The sequence below is a fragment of the Adiantum capillus-veneris genome, chromosome 28 (genome assembly GCF_014529385.1).
Source record: "Adiantum capillus-veneris isolate H3 chromosome 28, ASM1452938v2, whole genome shotgun sequence".
Taxonomy (NCBI): domain Eukaryota; kingdom Viridiplantae; phylum Streptophyta; class Polypodiopsida; order Polypodiales; family Pteridaceae; genus Adiantum; species Adiantum capillus-veneris.
In genome coordinates this window covers 21707339-21713126 of record NC_140958.1, presented here as the reverse complement: position 1 = coordinate 21713126, position 5788 = coordinate 21707339, and the positions used below count along the sequence as shown (strand labels likewise).

Sequence of the window (5788 nt, the reverse complement as noted above, 5' to 3'; positions counted from 1 at the left end):
CGATTTATGCAACACCAATTGTTCGTGCAGATCCACCGATTTAGGTAGCACACCGACAAAATGCAGATTCATTATTCTAAACAATACTAAATAAAAATCCACCAATTGAGGTAGCATTAGTCCAGATTCGCTGATTTAGGCAGTACGCTCTATTGGTGTAGACACGCTGGTTGAGGCAAAACGGAGCACAGAATCATGTTGTAGTGCTGGCGACCACTGTCTATAGTATGATTTTGTTACTTGGGTATATGTTGGCAGATTATATTTGGATTCCACATTGGATTTGGATTCGATATATGATGATTTTTTGTCGCGACATTATTTATTGAATTGAACTTGAGATTGATAAGAATTAATTTTTTGAATGATGAGTGTGACCAATGATATCCTTATTCATGAGGGTATGACATATATTGCTTATTCTAGTGGTATGTGACACTAGAATATGTAGTTATATGTGGATGACGACAGGCATAAGCAATGTTGTTTCAGTGTATTTTTCTTCCAATATATGATATTTATGACACAAAATACTAACCATTGTTTTTTACAAATATAGTGCGCAGATTCCTGTCCTCATAGCTGAGGACATTTGCCTTTTATCGATAAAGTTGGAACCACTCAATGGGGAGACCTCTTTCACTCTCATCAACCAATATCAAAAAAAGCTCTATAGGGTCTATTCAATATTTCTCAGCAGGATGCTAATTGGTGTATCAACAGGCTTCACTCAGTCTTAGCAACGTTGCGTCTCCCCCCAAGGGCTGACTCTTATCAAGCTAAGCTTGAACTGGCTACTACAAACATTCACTCCATCTTCAAACCTTAAAAAGGAGTTCAAAAAGCATCTCAATAGAAAGTGAAGGATGCAATGGAGTTGTAAGCAGTGGGCATACAGATTTAATTTGTGTAACTGGGCCTACCCAATTACCATAAAGCACAATTTCTTGCTCTGGTTGATTATTCACCAAGGGATTTGGTCAGGTTAAAGAGCTAGGAAAATTGGTGTTAGCTCAAGGATCTGCCCAAGATGCCAAAGACATGTGGAGGACGTTCCTCATCTTCTCCTTAACTGCCCAAATTCTTCTAAGATTATCCACCCTTATTTCCTTAGTGTGATGGTAATCAGTTCTCACCCAGTGGATGCCAATAATCTTTGCTTGGAAACTGTAAAAGGTTGGATATTCCCACATGGACAATGTGGAGGGGTATTATTCTATGGTTTCTCTGGCTAAGAAGGAATGTAGCTCTGCTTCAGTCTCAATCTGTTCATTCATATGCTCTTCTCATTGAGCTTAGGAAATGCTCAGTCTCCCAAGTTGTTAAAAAAATACTATTGTTCTTGTTGAACCTTTCCCTTGTGTCACTAGCTTATAGAAGATCCTTGGGTGGAGTCATTGGAGAAAAAAGATACCTTTGTATTACTCAGCCCTTAGGGTTTCTACGAAAGACATTCTCTTCATGATGTAGTCCTCCCTTCATGGGGTGAGCCTCTCCCCTCCTGTGGGTCAATGTATACTTTCCAATTTTTCAATTAATTCGATCCCTACCTTTTTCAAGAAAAAAAAAACTCCCCCCTAAACTTCCATCAAAAGAAAAAATATATGCAGGAGGAAAATTTTTAGCGCTTGTACAATTGAAGGTTTTTACATTCACTTTCAATTGGAGTTTTAGCGCTTCCTAAGACTTAGAATGAGAGATACATTTAGGTCATGATACATTTTGATGGGGTGACCCTCCCCCTACCTGTGGGTCAATGTATTTTTCTTATTTCCATTTACTAATTCAAAGTTCCACTTTTCTCAAAAAATAAAAAATAGCCGCCGCGGTCAATGTTAGAAAAAAACCGGGGTCCAATGTATTTTAACAGGTTGAAATCCTAAAATCCCAGTTAGATTTTGAGCTTGCCTTGAAGAAAACAGAGAAATTTTAACGAGTTTTAGTGTAGTTAAGTAAGTGGCAAAAGCTTCAATTTTGACCTAAAAACTGGGAGAATTTCATGTTTGCCCTTATTTTCTTCGGTAATGCCGCCGCCTACTGGAGACACCGACGGCGACAGCCTCGACTTGTTGAAGGCCACTTTTAGGCCAGCAATGCAGAATTTCGTCAACCCTTGCATTTATTGAATGAGCAGCCAAAGTGGACTCCAGGGCCCTGCCCAATCTCCAGAAATGATTGCAAATGATCCAGGGCCCGGCCTCATCCCAGGCTCCTCATCAAGCTGTCTCGCCGCCTCATCCCCATGAGTGTCGACCTCCTCAGCATATTGTGCGCCAAATATATCGTCCATCCAATGCAGCTGCTTCGGCGCCCCGGTATCAAGCTACTCATCCTCCACCTCTTCACCTCTCTGCTTCTCCTTGGATGCCTTGCCAGCGGCATAAGCTACCTGTCGTTCAAAATTAGGCTGTACTATCAAGAGCTCCCCGCAGCTCTGGCAGCACCCTGGCTTCTCCTCCTCTTGGCATGTGAGCTGATTTACTTTCTTTCCAACATTATTGGAGCCGTGGATTTCCTCGTTCCGCCTATGATTGTGCCAACTCCGACGTCCCCGGCCTCTCAAGATCAAGATGACGACATTAAGATGGAATTATCTAAGTACTACCCATGCATGCGCAGCCTTAGTGATCATTTGCCTCTCCTTAATGGGCTTTTGGTAAGGTATCCTTGTGTGCATATTATGATCCCTTGTTGCAAAGAGCCCACTGATGTGCCCCAGGAGAGCATTCTCGCAGCCCTCTCTGTTCAATATCCCAAGGATTGCTTCAAGGTCCTTGTTCTCGACGATGGAGCTGATGATGATCTCAAGGCATTATGTGAAACAATACGAGTCGAAAGTGGCAGCGATCAGCTTGTCTACCTGAGAAGGACAAAGGTAATTTATCTAATTACTTGTACTTCATCAAGAAGTATGCTTATCAACATGATAATAAATACACGCAAACTCTGCTTTCTTTATTCTGTAGTCGAATGTTAACCATGAAAGGCCCCACCACTTCAAGTGTGGAAACATGAATTTCGGTCTGCAACATTCAGATGCTGAGTATGTAGTGATGATGGATGCAGATATGATCCTCCATCCCTCTTTCTTACTCCGGGTGCTACCACACATCGTTCAATGCTCCCGATGTCTCCTTCGTGCAAGTCCCCCAATCATTCTACAACCTTCCTGTAGGAGACCCTCTCAATGATGCATGTGGGTTCGGGTATGATCGGGCGATGGTGCACAGGAACACACTTGGATGTACCCCGACGGGGGTGATATTCAGAAGAAAGCACTTGGATGAGATTGGTGGGTTCCAACCTCAGTCCATAACCGAAGATACAATGACCACCTACGTGCTTTTCAACCAAGGCTACAAGTCTGTTTATATCAATGAGAAACTTCAGATAGGAATCACTCCATGGACATTTGAGGGGTTCATAAAGCAGCGTGAAAGATGGGGGAAGGGCGCCAAACAGCAACTTGTTTCAACATGCAAGATGATGCTTGGCAATGGCAGCAAGCTTAACATATTTCAGAAATCTTTCTATTTCTGGCATGCTGGCTTCTACTATATGTCTATCCTCAATGTCACAATTGTGCTCACACTTTGGAGCAGTCTTGCCTTTCAGCTCGATTTTGTTGTCGGTGATGAAGCAGACAACCGGACCTTGCTGTCGAATTTGGCTATCTACATTTTAAGTTGGAAGATTTTTTGGTATTTGTTATGGCTAGAGGTGCCCCAGCCTACTCAAAGTAGGAATAGAGATGAGTCCCAGTTCTGGTGGATGGCTCCTTTCTTCTTCAAAATGGTTTTCGAAGCTGCATTCAATTACAAGAGCACCTTCCAGTTCGTGCCCACGAGCAATGTCGACCGGAGAGCGTCTACGGTAAAGAGCCCTCTGATGAGGAAGATAAATGGGTTAAAGCTGGTCCAAGTGCACATTGCATTCATTATTCTTTGCGGTACAACTGTTCTTGTTAGGGCTTACACCACAATCGCAGGGTACATCGCAATCACGAGGTAAGGTATCTGTGCCTGCGTGTTTGTAGGGAATTAGGGTTTCATAAGAGCCGCTGTGATAAGGGGATGGCCGTGGTGATTGGGCTGTCGGTGTTCCTGCTGAGCACGTGTGCGCACATGAGCGTTCCTGTGCTTCACATGCTGATGCCCACCGGCTTCCGACCAGAGCAACGCAAGTCCCTGCTCCATTTCAATTCCGAAGGGGTGCCCATCTTTGAGCTGGCCACATTTGGGCCAAAATGGCACCCCTGCACCATAGTTTTTGAGATTATCTCCTGGCTCAACATTGCGTTCTGGCTTGGCGTCTACATTTCGGCTGTCCATCCGCATGCTTTCACCCTCTTCCTGTCCCAATTCGTCCATTTCACACTAGCTCCAACCAGGGCTAGAAAAATACATTTTTCCTAACCCATCAAAATAAGGGGAAACGTGAAATTCTCCTGGTTTTTCGGTCAAACTTTGAAGCTTTTGCCGGTAATTACACTGAAACTTGTGTAAATTTGCCGGTTTTCTTAAAGGCAAACTCAAAATCTAACCGGAATTTTATAATTTCAATCATTTAAAATACACTAGACCCCAGTTTTTTTCTAACACTAGCTCCAACCAATAGTCAAGAAAGCCATGCTCCTTTTAGTGCAAGTACATTCACGTGTGATTTTTCATCTTCAGCAAACCCTTTTGGGCCTTCTTCAATGTTGTCATGACACAAACTAGTATGCCTTGATTGGTTAGAACTTAGGATTGAAGTAGGGTAATTGATGTGAGAGAAGGTAATCAATGGGAAGATGAAGGAGAAGGTTGATGGAAGTTGCGCTCGTGGAAATGTGAGGTGGAACTTTAAATGTCTAAAAGTTTATCGATGTAGAACATAAATGGAAGAAGATGTGGATAGTAGAGAAGGTAGGGAAACGCAATAAAGAGGAACACGAGCAAAGATTGTAGAAGGTGAGCTGTTGTATTTGAAGCTTTTCTTTTTTAACCTATCAATTTTTTGGTAGATGGTGTATGTCTCCTTAGGTCATTGCCAAGAACAGAATTAGACAATTGAGTTAATGAAAGGTGAGAGCAGAGCCATGTGGCAAGTTGCCTCATAGGTCTGCAACACACTTTGGCATGTTCCCAATAATACTAAGGAGAGAGTGTGGAATAACGCCAAAATGTCGCCCCCATCAAAACTGGAGGCAATTGACTGAACCCATGTAGATAGCAAAGACTACAGGCGCCGCTCATCTCACAATGTTGATGCTATTTCGTCCAATGTAAGGGCATCCACTATCCGCACTAATTGGGTGCACAATCGTTTCTCCTCTTCTAAAGCTTGTTCATGATTCATTCTTCCTGGAAGCAGTGAAATGGCTTCGTAATGTGATGATGCAAGCATTAATTACTTCAAAATCCTTGAAACTGAACTTAGAAATCCCACGACCTTAGAAATTCTACTGTAATGATGAGCGCCTTATTGTCATTAGATGATAAAGAAAATCAAGCAAATGGTATCCCTAAACCATTCTGCTAATCATGTCAAAAAAAATAATAATAGAGCAACTCTGGAGTGGAAACATGCGTAATAACTGACAAAATGTCTCTATCTATGATGTATTGGAATGCCCACTTGCATTGCATTGCATGGAATTACTAGTTGAGTGTAACCACAGATGGCAAGCATGCTCTTGCACGGTTGGCTACCCAAAAAGGTTTATATGTTAGCATGAAGACATGTGCGAGAGACACGACAAATGTTGTCGAACTATGTGAGACAAGCTTTAATGTGAATAGTTTAT

At 42.4% G+C, this 5788-nt stretch overlaps 1 pseudogene; it reads left to right on the top strand.

Moving 5' to 3' along the window:
* The first annotated feature begins 2024 nt into the window (after positions 1–2024).
* LOC147420165 (uncharacterized) lies at positions 2025–4380 on the top strand (annotated as a pseudogene).
* Positions 4381–5788: the final 1408 nt, after the last annotated feature.